Genomic DNA, 19,272 nt, shown 5'->3' on the forward strand with positions numbered 1-19,272 from the left:
ATGCATTCATATGTATACTTTATATATTATAAAAACATAATAAGAAACAGAGCTAGTATGCTATAGAGTATTCTAAATAAATGAAGATATATTTATTAAATGTTAATACATAATAGTCCAAATACTGAATATTTTATAGCCATTTATAAGACTAGTTAACAATGAAAATTTTGTAAACAATGACTGGCATGTTATGATGATATTTTGATGTATAACTTTGTATTAGTAATGGGGAAGGAGTGCTCTCAGTCTGGTTGATGGATGGGAATGTTTGGATTGTCTATATATACAAACTAGGAATTTTAGACTCTATGAGAGATTGGAGGGCTTTTAAACATGTATGTTCAACAATATGCAAAATGTTTTATACTTTTTGGGTGTCTACTACTGATATTAATATTTATACAGTTAATTTAAAATTTAATAATTATACGAGTTCCAGTTTCTGATTCCAGACTTCAATAATGGTACAATGTTACTATTATTATTTTGAAATTATGAAAACATGTTTAATATTTGAGTTAAGCCTTTCACATGTCAGCTCTTAAATGTATTTCTATTAACATCAATGATCTCAACAGTGGTTGTAAGAGAGGGAATTTAAATAGGTATTTAGAATTATTTAATTCACAGCTTTTATTTCTACAGGAGACACATTTAATACAAGCACATCTAGATAGACTTATTACTAAGACATGTTCTGCGTTAGTTCTAATTATACCCAGAAAAAGAGAGGAATAGCTATTATTTGGAAAAATACTTAGCCTATACCTAAATTTATTGTATCATATAATGATGAGAAGGGAATATTTTGTACAGTAACTATAGAAATTAAAAGAAGAATATATATCCTCATTAATGTATATTGGATCCCAGGAATAGGAACTAGTATGGTTAAGAATCAATTGAAACAAATAGTCCACATTTCAAAAGGTAGTATCATATTGGCAGGGGATTTCAATTGTATATTGAAAGCTGCTGATACTAATTCTACAAGGAAAAGGAAAATATTGGTCTCAGCAAAACAGTTAATAGAGTTTATAGAAGTATTTCATATTATAGATATAAGCAAGTTTTCAGACACCGATTCACTTTTCTTCACTCACTATTCAGTTATGGAACTCAAGCTAGAATTGCTAGAGTATATATTTCTAATGAACTATAAGATAGATTATGTAAGGTTAAGTAGTTTCATGTCCACTTTCTGACCATAATGGCATAACTTTTGAGCTAACATTAAAACCTAGTAATAATATAGCTAATAGACATATACCTGCTTATATAACTAGCCTGAAATAATTAAAAAAAAATATGAAATGAATACAGACCTTTGTAGAAATTAATTACACAGATAACATTTCTAAAAGTTATGTATGGGATTCCCTAAAGGATTCCCTAAAGGCCAAACTATATGGTAGAATTATGTGACATTATGGAACAAAGAATTGAGTTGCAAGAAAAAAAATTGATAGGTTAAAGCTATAAAGTCAAAAGACAAACACTAACATAATAAAAGAAATTAGTACTCTAAATAATAAATATTTAGAGATTTTAAATCATAAGGTTAAAATTAATTTGGAAAGGATTAAGATAATAAATTGCACTGTTAATCCTAAATTTATGCATGACTTAGCTAATAGAATGAACATCTTAAATAGAACTAATCATATTAAAGAAATATATTCTAACAAGAGCAAAAAAAAAAAGTAACTGAAGTTGAAGACATCCTAAATGAATTTAAAATTCATTTTGAAACTATTAATAAAAGTAATACATTAATAGACTCTCAGGAGGAAATCAAAGCAATTATTAGAAAACATGCTAAAAATAAGTTAACTGAAGAACAGAGGAAAATAATCGATAACCCTATTAACCTCACTGAACTTAAAACTCACATCAATAGATTAAGACCAAATAAGGCTCCTGGTAATGATGGTATCATAACTGAACTTTATAAATGAATGTCAAAAGAAACTGCATCTATTTTACTCAATGTCTTCTCAATTGTAAAGGAATTAATTACTATTCCTTCATTTTGGAAGTATACTCTCATCTTGCCAGTTCTGAAAACAGGTTAATATCCTGTTAAATGCTCTTTTTATAGACCAATATCTTTATTAAAAACTGATTATAAATTATGACTATTCACGCTAATAGAATAAAACAGTTTCTACCATTTATAGCTAGCAGTGACCAAACTGGATTCATATTAAATAGGAATTCATATGATAACATTAAAATGACAATAATTGATTATGTAAGTAAAACAAAAGATAAAATAGCATTAATAAGTTTAGATATACTCAGTGCTTTTGACTCTGTTAGCTGGAATTGTCTCTCACTATTACTGAAAGAAAGTAATTTATCGAGCAACTTCATTCATCTTCTTAATCTTCTCTATTACAATTCTCATGCATATGTCAAAATAGGTTTACATACTTCAGAATCAATTAGACTTTTTAAAGTAACCAAACAAGGCTGTCCTCTCTCTCGTTTGCTTTTTACTTTAGTCATATAACCATTTTCCAATCTTATATGATCGAACAGAAACATTAAAGATATCTAGGTGGGGAAAAGTTTATTATTAAAAATTCAGTTGTTTGCAGGTGACATTCTTTTGAGACTAAATGAATGTAATAGTTCACTTCCAGCTGTCTTTAAAGCAACAGACATCTTTTATAAGAAATCTGACCTTAATTTTAATGATAGCAAAACAAAACTTTTACCTATAAATATTAATACTAAGACTTCAGATAAAGCATTTACTAAATATATAGTTCTAGGGAAAATAAATTATTTAGGAATAATTATCACTGATAATATTGATATAATAACACTTTATTATAACAGTCTAACTTTAATTAATAATCATATAAGTAATTGGAACAAATATATCTTTACTATTGAAGAAAGTTTCCATAATTAAAATGATTACCCTGCCAAAAATACTATATATCATACAAGCATTATCTTTACCACCACCAAAAAAACTGTATTAAACAATTTAATTCTTTAATACTAAAAAATGTATGGTATCATAAAAAAACCTAGGTTAGCTTTAATTCATCATACTAGAGATTGGGTGGTCAGTGGTATTGGTCTACCAGACAGAGTTATATTGAAGAGCCTCAATCATTACGACAGTAACTCACTGGTCAAATGAACAATATACTGCCAGAAAGAGCTACAAGAAAACTTTGTATTAGAAATGGGTTATTTTAAAGATTTAAATTATAATTTACTCTCAAATAATGTTTTACTTTGGTTCCTCAAGCAATATTTTTTAAATAATTATAACAGACTATTTAATTCTACCTGTCTATTCACTATAATGAATACCTTAAGATTATAGAAACCCAATTTTTCCCAGTAGCCTATACTCATAATAATATTTTCATTTTTAACTTACAGGTAACAACTTCTTTTAAGAAAACAAATTGATATATTGGTTTCAGCTAATGGATAAAGAAGAACTACATGCTGTTGACTATATAATCAATATATTTGATTTGGACAAAGATATGTGGTTACATACACATGTGGTTACATACACAACCTTGTAGACAGTTTCTTGAACATAAGATTAAATTAATGCAACAAACTGTAAGAAACTATATACCTAAATTAATTGATTTCTTATCTTTTTGGATACAATAGCATACAATTGAGAAGCATATTTTATCTAAATTATATAAAAAGATTAAAAAGAAATAGAATATAGTAGAGATAGTTACTGGAATTATTTTAGACTAATTAGTAATAGGTCACCAAATGAAGAGGATAAACTATTATTTCTATTGTCATCAAAACAACCTCTTCACCCAAATGGAGATTATTTTCCATAGATCTTTCTTTACCCCTCGAGGAATAGAATTAATGTTTGAGAAAAGGATGGCATGTTAATGATGTTAAATTAGAGATTACAACAGATTGGCCACATATGTTCTTTGACTGTGTTGTACTTAAACCTTTTTGGGACAATATTAATTGTTTACAGGCTCTATTTATAGACAAATTCACTTTAACAAAATTCTTATTCTTACGTAATTCTCCAATACCTGAATGTGTTTCAAGATTAAAATATCCACTCTTATGGATTATTTTATCAAGCTCAAGAAAAGTTTTAACAAAAACTGGAAAAATAATTCTACTCCCTCATTTAATGAATTCATCAACATTACATCAGAAGTTTGTCAGTTGGAACTCATTACCATCAGAACAAGGACTGCCAGAATCACTTATTTATACAACATGTGAAACAATCTTAAGCAACTGCTAAATAACTGACATAAAATATTTATGTATAATAATTTGTTAACTTATTAGAATTATTATGAATCTTATTATTTAGTAGACACTCTTGTAAATAGTTACCTTGTTGTGTGTTTTTTATTTGTTTTTTCTTTTACACGTTTTGATTTATATTTCCATTTGCATTGAGTATTATTGTGATGTCATTTTTCAGTTCTTAATAAAAGTAACTCCTGGTGCAGTGTGACTCATTTAAGTGCCTGTATCTTTAAAAATGGTGAAATCTTCAGCAGGTGGTAACTGTGATACTGAAAAAAGTTGTATATAGAGCCATGTGCAATGACTGCCCTGCATTTTATGTGAGTATGACTATGAATAAACTGAAAAAAAAGATTTCAGGTCATCTTTATGACATCAGATAGGAAAGCCTTATCCAAACCCTAATTAGAATACCTCAGATATTCTGGTTTTAAATTTATTATTCTGGACTATGTAGAGATGGATGAGCTTGAAGGGGACATCAGTGGTGTTTTGGAGAAAAAAAGAATTATGCTGGCAGTTGAAATTAAATACATTCAGAAAACCAGGACTTAACTATTATTGCTCTTTTAAGAGTATATTGAGTTTACGTAAGTTGCCACACAATCTGTAAAGGTTTTTTTAGGGAATTTTTTGTGGAAATATTTTTAGTACTAAAACTAAACTACATAATAATACAAGTTATGTATAGAATGTGTATAAATGTATATATGTTTAGTTACTTTAACCTCAATTCTGCTTTGATTAGATTTATTGCATCACACCAGAGATTTAAATGGCAAAGTCAAAACACACATGTTTTTCATGCTGCTATTACCAAGTAGTATTGGTATAATTCCCTCATTTACCATACTGGTGGATATTCATGCACGGTCATGCACACACCTACACACTTTTATACATTGCTAGTTTACTTCATTCACTGTTTTATGTATTTTTATATGGTTTGTTTACTAGTTTTCATTATATAAACATTTTTTGGGGCTGTAACACGAAAACTGTCATGAGAGTTTTTTGTTTTTTTTGGAAAGCAGGGACATTTTTTCTGAGCTGTTAATTACTTGTTTTTTTATGCACACTAATACACATAGATGGATATTTACTAGATGATATTATTAGACAGATGTATTTTTATATTTATAGTGTTCTAGTTAGTTTATGTTTATGGTTAGATAGCTACGTGTTTTTTTCTTGATTTTAGTTCTTGTCACAAACCTAATGAAGGCTTTATTGCATTAGGCAGCCGGAAACATTTTTGTTAAAAGTCTTTTTATGTGTATTTTGATACCTGATTTTGGAATGTGGGTTGCAAATAGATAGTAGTGTTTTCCTTAACTTGGATTTAATTTGATCTAATCATTAGGAGTGTGTGGGGGTAGGTACTTTTTCTAAAATGCTCTTTTATGGCCCTGTTTATACTGTTTGCTTTGAATATGCTAGTTTAAAATTAAACAATGCATACATTTCCCACACCTTCTTTTACATATTGAAAAACTGATATGTTTCATTTGTTAAAATATTTCTGAATTTTTGTTACTGAGGATTGCTTGTCTTTGATGAATAAAGGCTTGCGGGTTTGGAACACTACCTGAGTTTCATGATTTTTGGAAATGATTGTGACTGAGCTCATCAACAAAGTTTTAAGACCATTAGTTTCTTTGTTTTTTTTTTTTTTATTTTTCTCCTCAACACTCTTGGCAGTGAGGTTGGAACTAAAAAAACATGTTGAGCCAGCAAACTGTGACCTGAAAATACATTTATTGATTATAATAGCATAAAAACAAGTAACCAGACCAGTTTTGGCTGGTAAAAAATGCAGCCTTCATCAGTGTGAGCCAGAAAAGTCAAATGCTACTGTTTAAATACTTTCAAGTGCAACTACATTGGTTCATTTTCAAAATTGCTCATTAAGGCCAGGTGGGAATAATCCACCTAACTTTACAATCCATTTCTTTTCTTTAGAATCTAAAATAGAATGCCATCCAGTTTTGTTAGATTTGTTACCCTTAACAACATCAATGATCATGAAGGGGTCACTGGTGTTACCATTGTTTTTACTGGGACCCAGCCCAAATGCTCCAAGATCCTCTCTGTCTGCTGATAGACCCGTGACTAAACTGAGTAGATCCATGCTGGTGCTTTATCAAAAATTGCTGATAGCAATAATAATAATAATAACATTGATTGATCAACTCAGAAGAAAAAAAATCAACTATTTATAAAAATATTGACAATGTATTTGTGTCCCTATAGATATTTGACAATAATAGCACTGATACAAAAAATTGGGATTGCTACGTCAGTATCATAGGACCGTGACCAATCTTTAGATAGAGGGACAATAATAGCCAGAGAAAGCAAGGGCCAAATACTGGCCAGTTTCAAAATTGCTACGTCCCTTCACAAAATCTGGGAAAGTAATGCTTAGGCACAAAACAAATCCTAGATCAGTTTGTGTTTAGTAAAAACTGAAAAAGACAAAAAGAGATCAAGGGACAAAACCTTGGATCAAAATAAATGACCAGCGGCCAAGTAAGGCCCAGAGAATGAAACTTGTTGCTGTGGAGAAATAGTCAAGGGAGTCAACCAACAACAATAGTCATATAACAAACAACACATAAACAACAAAATCAGTGTGCAAAGCAGTCACTGCCCTTAAGGCCAAATACAACCCCAAACATACTTGTCATAGGTGACTCCATAGTCAGACACACTGATGTCCCACTCACCAGGCTGAACAAGGAGAGGGTCACGGTAAGCTGCCTATCGGGCACTAGAATCCGCCACATAACACAAGCACTCAGGTCACTCCACGGCAAGTACAAGTATGACACAGTCATTGTCCATGCTGGTGTGAACGACCTGAGACGTACCTCCCTGGACTACATGAAAAGAGACATAGAGGAGCTCTCTGATTATGTAGCCCAGGCAGGTATGACCCTGACCCTGAGCAGTATCCTTCCTTCACCAAGAATGATGCCACAATATAGTGACAAGATGATCAGCTTTAACAATTGGCTTAATTTCTGGTGTCATTCAAAGGGGATCCAGTGCCTGTCTGCCTGGGATGACATGCTCGACAAGCCACGCTGCTACGCAAGGGACGGCTTGCACCTGTCACCCCTGGGATTCCGGATATTGGCTAAGGCTCTTGCCACCCCCATAGTGCCTTTTTTAGGCAAGGCTCAAATTCTAAACCTACCACCCTAGAAAACAAAAACGTGAAGAAACTAAGGGTAATGCTGCTCAATGCCAGAAGTCTAAATCTCAAAATGCATGCACTCGAGGCCCTTCTCAGTATGGAGAACATCGATGTCTGTGCTTTGACTGAAACCTGGTTCAAGGCTCCTGAGAGCACCCCGGCACTATCAGGTTTCATCTCATATCATGCGTTCCGGCCCCAAAACCCGGACCACACCACAAAAGGAGGGGGTGTATCCATATTCATCAAGGATACCCACACCTCCAGGTTGGTGGCTACGCACGAAGCATCGGAAACCATCCAGGTGCAATTAACCATAGGCAAAACTGCTCTACAATTTGTAGCATGCTACAGGCCACCCTCTCAAACTCAGGAAACCCACACAGCCTTCCTGAAGACACTGGAGGGTGTAAATGTATCACCAAACACCATCATATTGGGTGACTTCAACTACCCGAATATAGACTGGGAACATTACTCAAGCAAAATACAACACCTCCACTCCTTCAATGCTCCAAAATCACTAAATATACAGAACAGGAACACAATCGTTGTGCGTTTGAAAAGCTCTTTTAATTCTGGTACCTCGGCCTTCGCCTTCTCCTGGAATACAATTTACAATATCAAACACCACCCTTTTTATATTGCATTTAATTGAATTATTGGTGCACCATCCCTTTTTCCATAATTAAATTCCCTTCATTATTAAACACAACCAGATGACTAGCATCAGAAAAAACTTTGTGAAAGCATTTTTTAACTTCACTCATTTGAATTGTTTCTGACTTCATTAAATATGTATAAAATTGTGTATAAACACATTTTATGTGAATATGTTCATAAATAAATACTTTTGTATAAATAATACTAATAAATCATCACATTTATGAATATTTTCCTAACCAAATATTACTATTACATAATACATTCTACATACATTTTTTTACTAAATACATTTTTTTACTAAATTTCTCCAAAAACATCACTTCTGAGAGATATGTGGAAAAATATTTGAGAAAATATTTAAACTTCCATATTCATTCCATTTGGAAACAAGGTTTTGAAATTAAAAATGAACCTAGATTCCATTTGTAACAATTTTTCACGAAATACAGACTCAGGCTGAGAATCTCTGAACATGTAAGTAGCATTAAAAATAAAAAAGTTAACAATGCTTTGTATAAACATTGTTTGGTACATAAAACTGAAAAATTTACTTTCATGATCATTGATGTTGTTAAGGGTAACAAATCTAACAAAACTGGATGGCATTCTATTTTAGATTCTAAAGAAAAGAAATGGATTGTAAAGTTAGGTGGATTATTCCCACCTGGCTTTATTGAGCAATTTTGAAAATGAACCAATGGAGTTGCACTTGAAAGTATTTAAACAGTAGCATTTGACTTTTCTGGCTTACACTGATGAAGGCTGTGTTTTTTACCAGCTGAAACCGGTCTGGTTACTTGTTTTTATGCTATTATAATCATTAAATGTCTTTTTCAGGTCACAGTTTGCTGGCTCAACATGTTTTTTTGGATCCTATTTGAATTTGGAGCCGTGCAATAGTCCTTGTGCAGGAGGTTGGTTTTGGAGGTTCGAACTAGACAGATTCCTGTTCTTGTTCATTTTTTGTATTTGAAAACTTTAAAGACATGGACATAACTTTATTGGATAATTTAATTAAGAAACACCTCTCTTATTTGTTATAGTTATGAAAAAGGAAAGAAGGAGAGATTCAATGAGAAATGAAAGAATTTCACTATGGATCCTATCAGGGGAAAATTAGTTTACATGGCCTAGAGGCTGATAGAAAACATGCCATGGAGCTTTTTTATTATGAAAATGGTTGTGTTAAAAGAAGTGTTCAAGAAAGAGAGGGAATTAAAAAGGACACTTTGGTATGGAGGAATACAAAACTGTTCTGACAGTTTGTGGGAGTTACCATTGTTAAAAATTGCCTGTTAAACAAAACATGAGATGTAAAAATTTAGTAGAAAGAATGTGTCATGAGTAAAGACTTAGATAAAGTTGATGACAACATTTGTTTAAAATATACTAGAGTTCAAAATTTTGGGGTTATTTTATACAAGGAATTCTAATTTGAGGAAATAAAGTATCAATGATTATTACAAGGTTTGGAGACTATGGGATTCTATGTGATGCACATGTTCATTCATTTATTTATTTATATATATTTGTTTACCAGAATAGCGCACTGATCAATACTGACCAACTTCAGGCTCAACCTGGTTGAAATACAAAGCATTTCAAAAAATAAAAAATGCTGAAATGTAAACAATAACAGAATAATTCACACTAATTACACAGAAAATAACTGTGTATATACATTCCAATGTACATGCACAGTACAATGTACAATCAAGCAGAGTGTAATGTACAATATATACATTAGTTTCTAAAGTGGGTCGATCTTCAGTAAATCTTGAGAGAGAGAGAGAGAGAGAAGAGATTCGGAAAAGAAATTGGTTAGGTGATATGTCTTGTGTTGAAGCAGGAGCATTGGCTTGTTGAGAATGTACACTTTTTTTTCTGCTAGTTGATTCTTATGGTTAGCAAGATATCAAAAAGTATTATATAGTAAAAAATTGTTTGACAGACACCTTGCATAGACTAAATTTTTCATTATGGAGAAAAAAGCAAGGTGGATGAATTATTACTTATCGTTCTAATTTTTCTTTTCTTTTTTTTCAACTTTATAAGCTGGAGTTGTTTTCTAATCAGTGGATGTTATTTTTTATAATTTCTGTAATAAAAAAAACTTACTGTTTTTAATAAATGCCATTTCAGATAGATAGGGCCTTACTTCAATCTTTCATCCAAAGTCATCATGCTGAGAAATTCATCATCCCCTAGTGCTACACTACAATGTCAGTAATGGGGTGGGAATAGAACCCACAACACTCTGATCTTCCAGCAAATATGCTACCTGTTGAGCCACTGGCATTTTTAGCCACTGTTTTCTCAAGGTCTATACTTATTATTGATGGCATTTTTGCATCCCGAACATCCTTCAATATCTATTGTATGTTGTTTTTAGTTCTTTATTGAAGTAAGTACTGTAGGGCGGCCATGGTGGTGCAGCGGTTAGTGTTGTCACCTCACAACAAGAGGTTCTCTGGTTCAATCCTCAGCTGGGGTGCCTTCTGTGTGGAGTCTACATGTTCTCCCTGTGGTCGCGTGGGTTTCCTCCGGGTGCTCCGGTTTCCTCCAACTTCCAAAAAACATGCTGTAGGTGGATTGGACACTCTAAATTGGCCCTAGTCATGAGTGCGTGTGTGTGTGTGTGTGTGTGTGTGTGTGTGTGTGTGCCTTCTGTGGAAGGTTGGGCTGGCAACTTGACACTGTAAAACTCTACTGCCAATCATGAGTGGACAGGTGATCTGCTGTGGCGACCTCTAACTGGGAAAAAGCCGAAAGAAGAAGAAGAAAGAAAGAAGAATTGAAGTAAGTACTGTAATAGACTTAATATTCTGCTTTAACTAAAATCTTGGGTGTAGGAATTAGGACTGAGGTTTTCCTAGATATTATGAAAATCAAAGTACAAGGTATTGAAGCAGCTCCATGAGATGTAGCATACGTTGCTCATAAATACAATTTAATTATCCACTATAGTTCAACTGATAGCAACACTAAAGAGTGAATACAATTTTAATGGCATAAAACATTATTGCTGTTGGTACCAAAATGCATGACAGAGCATTTTGAAATATTGAATGTTACACCATTATTAGTCAACAATCAATATAGGCTATCTACATTTAAGGTGATCACTTGATGATGATACCATTGTTCCAAGCTTGCAATCATCAATAACCTCAGAAGACCACACTATGTTAGAGTCTGACATATTTGTCATAAATATATTAACTTATTAAGCTCAAGTACTGTCTCTGGTAGACTCTCAGAAATCACACTAGTGCCTCCTAAGACAATGCTGAGTAGGTGTGCTATCAGTAAGGTTTCACCTCCAGTCAATAAACACTTCGCCTTTCCACAAGAGGCTGGTGGCACTTTTCATAAACATTGTGTACCCCAAGTTAAGGCTAATATGCCACATATTGACATATAAAAGCTGATTGCTATTCATAAAAGTTCTTATTGGAGTAAGACATATATGTATTCTTATCCCACTGTGTAAATATTGAACTCTATGCATAGACTATAAATCATACTCCCATCACAAACAAAACTTCATCTGTGTAGAACTGGTCCCCGTAGGGTAACCCATGGGATACAACTGATTACCAGTAGATGTCAGTGAACAAAAATATCTTGGAGCTGTACCTGATTTACTCCTTAATACAAAAAAGTACTTTGTCAGCTAAAGTTATGCTTTCAGATCTCCCATCTCTTCTCTCCTCTCTCCTTCTGCAAGAATATCCATAGCAAAAAAAGTTTTAATCCCTAAACTAAATTATGCACTACAACTCATTGGCCAACATTCAGCCCACAATACACAAAAATTTCAAATAGCAGAATCAAGAATCTTGAGACTTGCCTTGCTTGCAGATAAGACACATTATTGTGACCTACTGAACAAGGCATATTAGCTCCCTTCATCAAATCAAGCTACTCTCTTGTTAGGCTCACTGATTTTCAAAATTCATTTTTTTTCTGATTTTCAAAATTATCTGACCCCTTCTTAAAATGAAATTGCCACTTAGAGAACAAACCTCCTCACCCAAGTAGTTATAATGATGCTTTTATTTTAGCCAGACAAAGATTTAAACATGCTATCAGTAAAAAAAAAAAAAAAAAAAAACGAAACATTTTCTAGAGTAGCACCCACTCTGCCCTCAGAAGTAAAAAATAACAACACCTTGAACTTTTTCAAGAAAAGTTTAAAAGGCTTCCTTTATCAAGAGTCTAAATGCACTTGCTTCTGGGATACTGGCTAAATAATTCCACAAAGCTGCTCTGCCCGAAGCATTATTTATGTATTGTTTCTTTATTTTAACTATTATTTCATTTAGAACAGGAAGACCACTGTTGTACTATTGTCTACTGTTGTATTTACAGACCATACAGCAATTCTACTGTACATGATAAGCTTTCTTATTCTACTTCCCCAGCAATTTCACTATTGTATGATTAATTTGTATGTACATATGCTTTGAAAAATCCATTTGGACTAAATGTTTTATAGTTATAAATTGCACATCATTTGAAAAAAATGCTTTTCAGTTGTACTTTTGTACTCAGGTCATGACTGAAAAGAGTCAGCAGAGCAGCTAACCTACTTGCTGAACAAACTGTAAATAAGTAAACAAATGATATGTTTATGAGCACAGTGGTATCCATCCCGTGTTGATATTCTGCTCAGCACAAGGAGTTGAGTAACATGTCTGTGCTGTAAAATACTAAAGTTAAAAAAATGCACACTAGTAAAAGCCTTACTGACAATGGACTTGTCAATGATGTAGACCAGATTATGATGCTAGTGAGTTCCCAACAGTGAGAGCACTAAATCCCCCCATTGCTATATTAAAGTAATGACCCACCAGTGAGAGTCTACTCAACACTAAATCCCTTCACCACTAATGACACATGAATGACAGCCCACACGGCACTAGATGCCTTCATCACTATATTGCAGTAATGATCCACCAGTGAGAGCTCACACAGCACTAGATCCCCTTGTCACTATATAATAGTAATGGCCTACCAGTGAGAACCTGCACAGCACTAGACCCCCATAATTACTATATTACAGTAATGACCCACCAGTGAGATCTTGCACAGCATTAGATCCCTTCATCACTATATTACAGTAGTGCACTACCAGTGAGAGCCTGCATGACACTAAATCCCCTCATCACTGTATTACAGTAATGACCTGCCAGTGAGGGCCCACACATCATTGGATCCCACCATCACAATATTGCAGTAATGATCCACAAGTAAGAGTCCATACAGCAATAGATCCCCTTGTCCCTATATTATAATAATGACCTACCAGTGAGAACCTGTGCAGCACCAGATCTCCTTAACACTATACTATATTAATAACCCCCAGTGAGAGCATGCATAGCACTAAATCTCTTAATCACTATATTAGAGTAATGATCCACCAGTGAGAGCCTGCACAGTCTTAGATCCCCTCGTCACTATATTAGTAATATTCTGCTAGAGAGAACATGCACATCACTAGATTCCTTCATCACTATACTATATCAATGATTCACAAAGTTTAGCATTGGATCCCGTCTTCACTATATTGTATTAATGACCAGCCATTGAGAACCTGCACAGCACTAGGTTACCTGGTCAGTATATTAGAGTAATGACTCAGCAGTGAGAACCTGCACAGAACTAGATCCCTCATCACTGTATTATATTTATGACCTACCAGTGAGAGCATGCACAACATCAGATCCCCTCATCACTGTATTATAGTAATGATTTTGTTTTTAAGACCAGAAAAAAATGTAAGTACCTTTTTGAACATTCAGGTCAACCATCAATTTTGTCAATTAAGGGTACGACCAAGTATGGTATGTGTAAGCAATGTCCTTATATCTTAGACACAGAAAATATTATTTTGAAAGATACAGGAAGTTAGTGAGAGGCAATTGTAATACAAAAGGGCTGGTTTATATTTCCATATGTGAGACGTGTGGTGATTACTATGTAGGAAAATTGGAAAGAAAGTCTAAGACCAGAATATATGAACAAATATGTGCAATTTCCAAAGGTAATATGAATAATTATTTGTATAACACACTTTACATTGTCATGGTTTTAACAAATTTAAGTTTGGAATTTTGGAATGGGTCCCAAGTAATCCAAGCGAAGGGTGGCGGGCACTTTTTAATGAAATGAGAGAATGTTTTTGTATTACTACATTACAATCTAATACCCCACCAGGGATCAACAAGAATGTTTCACTTGTTCCTGTTTTAAAAATGAGAGCTTTGGATCTTAAATAATGTTCTAGTAAGTGTATCATTTTTTTATATTAGTGAGTTTGTTATGTTGTATTAAATATTCAAGTCCTGTTATGGTATATTTTTTGTATTATTTAAATGGCGAATGATTTATTTAAATGGCAGTAGTTTTTCATAATATAGGGCTAATGTCTTTTTAAGAAATAGTTTTGACTTAATTGAATAATTAGAGGATATTTCTGTATAAAAGGGATTGTGTTGACCATCTTGATTGTTCTGACGAAGGACAAAAGCACTTAACATGCTGTTTATTATTGTTTGTTATAATAAACGGCTGTTGGCTTTTAAGAGTCTTCGACTTGCTGTCACATCTTCCGGTTATGGAGCTTATAGTGTGAAATCACTGTGGTGCCAAATTTTAGTGGATTATAGTAATGCCCCACTAATGACAGCCTGCACAGCAGTAGATCCCCTCATCACTATATTGTAGTGAATACCTACCAGTGAGAACTTGCACAGCATTAGATCCTCTCATCACTAAATTATAGTAATGACCCATCAATGAGAACCTGCAGAGCACTTTATTCCCTCATGACTATATTATAATAATGACCCACCCATGACAGTATACACGGCACTAGATTCTCTCATTATATTATAACAATGACTCATGGGAGTGTAGTGATGAGGGGATTTATCACTAAATCCCCTCATCACTATATTATAATAATGATCCTAGCCCTGCTGTCATGCTCATGAAGTGTATTTATGAATGTTTCCAAGGCACCTGTGGAGAATGGCACACTGAGAAAAAGTGGTATGGTGTGGTCTAACATACCTTATTATGTAGCTCATACAGCTACTTAGCTACATTATACCTTACTATTCTGCTTTATCTTAGTATGCTGTTTAGTGCTGACATGCTGCACAGTGTTTCTCCTCACCCTGAGCACAGGAGTACATCATACACAGTGATATATGATGAACTGCTATGGGCAGTTCAGGAAAACAGATTGTCTACTGTATGCTGTTATAGAATACTGCAATCAGCGTTCACGAATCGTGATAGTATCCGAAACATAGTGTGAAAAATGCATGTATCTTGTAGGCTATGATTATGAATAACCTGACCAATTGTTTATGTCTTTCGGCTTTTCCTGGTTAGGGGTCACCACAGTGGAACTCCGGTCCGCTAATGATTGGTAGTGGATTTTTACATACCGGGTTACGCTCTAGCTGAGAATCGAACGGGACAACATCTTGCTATGAGGCGACAATGCTACCGCAGCACCACCACCGCAGTTAATAACCTGACCAATTAGCAGACTAAAATGTCGAAGAACTGTCATCCTTAACTCATGAAGTATGTTTTTCTATCATTTTAAAATTATGTTGCCATTAGAAAAAACAAAGATGTACACATTCCCCCGGATTCAGCAAACATCCATGCAGGAATAACTTATTCCTGCATGGAAGGGACCATTCCTGTACAGCATGGCAGCACACCATGCATATGTATGAAGGTGCGCTGCTGTACTGTAATACATACACTGGGATGAGTATGAGCACAGGGGGCATGTTTGAGAGCAGTGCTCTCAAAATACACTCGCCCTCTGCACACCAGAATTGCCGTATGGCAATTTAAAAAGAGTGAGATCACTCATTACACCTCTCAACCCATCACAGTAAGAAATCTGGACATAGCCATAAGGGACAATTGCAATTACAAACTTAGAAAGTTGATAGAATAACAGGTTTTGCATTAGCATGAAATTTGTGAGGCATTTGAAGTCTAAAATGCACACTTCACAACCCGTTAGAGTAAGAAGTCTGGACAAAGACATAAGGACAACTGTGAAATATTGCCATTACAAACTTAGAAAGTTGATAGAATAACAGGTTTAGCATTAGCATGAATTTTCTGAAGGGTATGAAGTATAAAACGCAGATGTCTGTCATTACTGCCAAACTTCAAACTTTAATGATGTGCCAGAGAGCCACAAGTTTATGAAAAGTGGACCAAGAATATAATGCAAATATCCGGACATACTGTGAAAATTTATGTCATCAACATTTGCAAAGTACAGCCCCCAACAAATAAATATAGATCTTTTTACACATCTGCAATAACTCCACAGAAACAAAGCTGAAACAGCAAATGGTAAGAGATCCAACCAGTCCTCAAACAAAAGCCAGTGCACAAAGTGAGCAAAAAATACTTCTTTTAAAGGCTCACCGTCAAGTTAAACACGAACACATTCCCATTAAGCGCTTTCATCCACTCTATAGTGGACTTCATCAGAATGTTTAAACAACTGTTTTTTTAGGCTATTTAAATATCTTTTGGTGCCAGTCACTCCAACTTCTTTTAATTTAAAGCCTTCTTTAGCTATGTCAAGAATCTAAGTGGCAATTCGCAGATATGCTCTGAGCTAGTCCAAAATAGCACAAAATATACTGAACCTACTGATATTGCCAACATCCTGGCAGATAGATTCAGTGCAAACTTCACCTCCCTCTCACCTTCAAAAGGGCCAACAACAATACCGGAAAAGTGTAGTGTCCTGGAAATCACAGAAGCACAGGTGAAAACAGCCCTTTCAAAAGCCAAAAACACAGCATCAATGGGGCCAGATGGTGTCCTAGGCTGCATCTTGCATGAACTATAGAATGAATTAGCCCCCCACCTAAACACTCTGTTCAACCTCAGCCTCTCCACAGGCTACGTGCCCATAGAATGGCGCACAGCAATGGTTATTCCGCTCCACAAATGAGGGGCCACAACTGACCCTGGTAACTATCGCCCCATAAGCCTGACTACCCTGGCCTGCAAGGCTATGGAACGCATCATCATGGAACTCATTAACGAAGACATTGGGAACCTCCAAACACTTGACCCGACCCAGTTCGGCTTTGTTAAGGGTAGATGATGCCTACTAAACCTGGTTGACTTCTTCGAGACAGTCACCAAGGCCATAGACAAGGGAAAGGTGGTTCACACAGCCTACCTTGATCTTGCCAAGGCGTTCGACACCATTCCTCACTTGGGTATTATAGAAAAACTCACCAGCCTGAACATAAATCCCTACATCACAAGATGGGTTGCCAACTGGCTTACAGACAGAACTCACACGGTAAGAATAGCGGTCTCCAGGTCCGACTCTAAACCAGTCACAAGTGGTGTCCTGCAAGGCTTGGTTCTGGGACCCCTTCTGTTCGGCATATATTTCTCAGAAGTACAGGCAAACACAGGAGGACTATGGCTAACCAAGTTCGCTGATGACTGCAACCTGGGAGCCATAATTGATTCTCCGACTGACACGGACATCCTTCAAAAAGGCCTTACTGAGACAGACACCTGGTGTCAAAGTCATGGCCTCAAGCTAAATGCCAAAAAATGCATAGTCATCCCGTATGGGAAAAACAAAACACCCACGAATACCACATAGGCAGCAGCCCCCCTTAATACAGAAGAGGCAATAAGAGATCTAGGGACCCAGGTAGATAGTAATCTTTCCTTTGACAATCATATTGCCAAAGTAGTTAGGAAATCCTTCTATGTGGCCCATCTAATTACTAAGGAGTTCGCATCTAGAAATAAAGAGGTTATAGTGCCCCTCTACTCCTCACTCATCAGATCCATCATAGAGTACAATGCCCCATTTGGGATGTACCTCACAAGACACTTCCAACAGCTGGAAAGACCATAAAAGCACCTCACCAAGAGGATTACTGGGCTCAAACATATGTCCTATGTAGCCCGACTGAAAAAACTCCAGCTATACTCAGTGGCATATCGCTTACTCAGAGGTGATCATTGCCTGTCTTAGAAAGTCATGCCCAACTCAGAATTGATGGACATGCTCCACCTAAAGAAATCCATGTCACTGCGAGCCACGCGCTCTAGTGAGCTAAACCTCGCTACAACAATAAATAGAACATGCTGGAGGGATAGATTCCTGTCACAGAGACTCCCCATGCTTTGGAACAAAATTCCTAACTACATTAGGCAGAGCATCTCACTAGCACTCTTCAAGAGAAGTCTTGACGAGTGGACGGGTAACAGAAAATACACCCCTGGGGTCACTTCATTGGCTCTGCTTGACAGAGGCTCAGTTAATTAATCAACGGGGCGGCGAAAGCCGACACACTCCGGCTAGGCTTAAAAATGCCCTTGGGCAGATAGCCTAGTACCTACCCATGAACCTATGAACCTGTGACCCAGTGCCTATTTTAACAATTCAATTTAACCCCAGACAAAAATACAAATTCCCTCACAATATAAATATGACCTCATAACTAAAATAAATACATATAATTAATTAACAAGCAAATTAATAACTTAATTAAATCAACAATATGAGAGACTTGTGCTAACAGTAACATCCACTAAAATATATAATATAATTGTCTCAGAACATTTCATTTAAAAATATATATATATATTTGTGCATAACCTGTGCATTTCATAAACACCCAATGCATTAAATTAATACATAATATGTAAAAAATATATATATATCAAAAATATATATCATTAAAAATGTTTCTTAAAAATAAAAATGAATCTCTACCTGTAGGACTTGAGATTGTAACTTTTATACACACTACTCATGAATCCAAACCTACATCAAATGTATATGTAATATGAATATCTAAATAAATAAATAGATAAGTAATTAAATGAAGAATGAATATATAAATATGCAAATATGCAATGTATGAGGTATACCGTCGTAACTGGACTATTTAAGTTGTAAGATGGGCTTAATAGAGATATACTCATTCAGTCCTGGTTCCCTGGCAGCATTAGTAAGTATCTGCCATATAATTTCTCTCTTACCTAATAAAGCCCTTATATTACCACCCCTG

Source organism: Protopterus annectens, chromosome 4.part0 (genome assembly GCF_019279795.1).
Source record: "Protopterus annectens isolate FY-2018-M chromosome 4.part0, PAN1.0, whole genome shotgun sequence".
Lineage (NCBI taxonomy): Eukaryota > Metazoa > Chordata > Ceratodontiformes > Protopteridae > Protopterus > Protopterus annectens.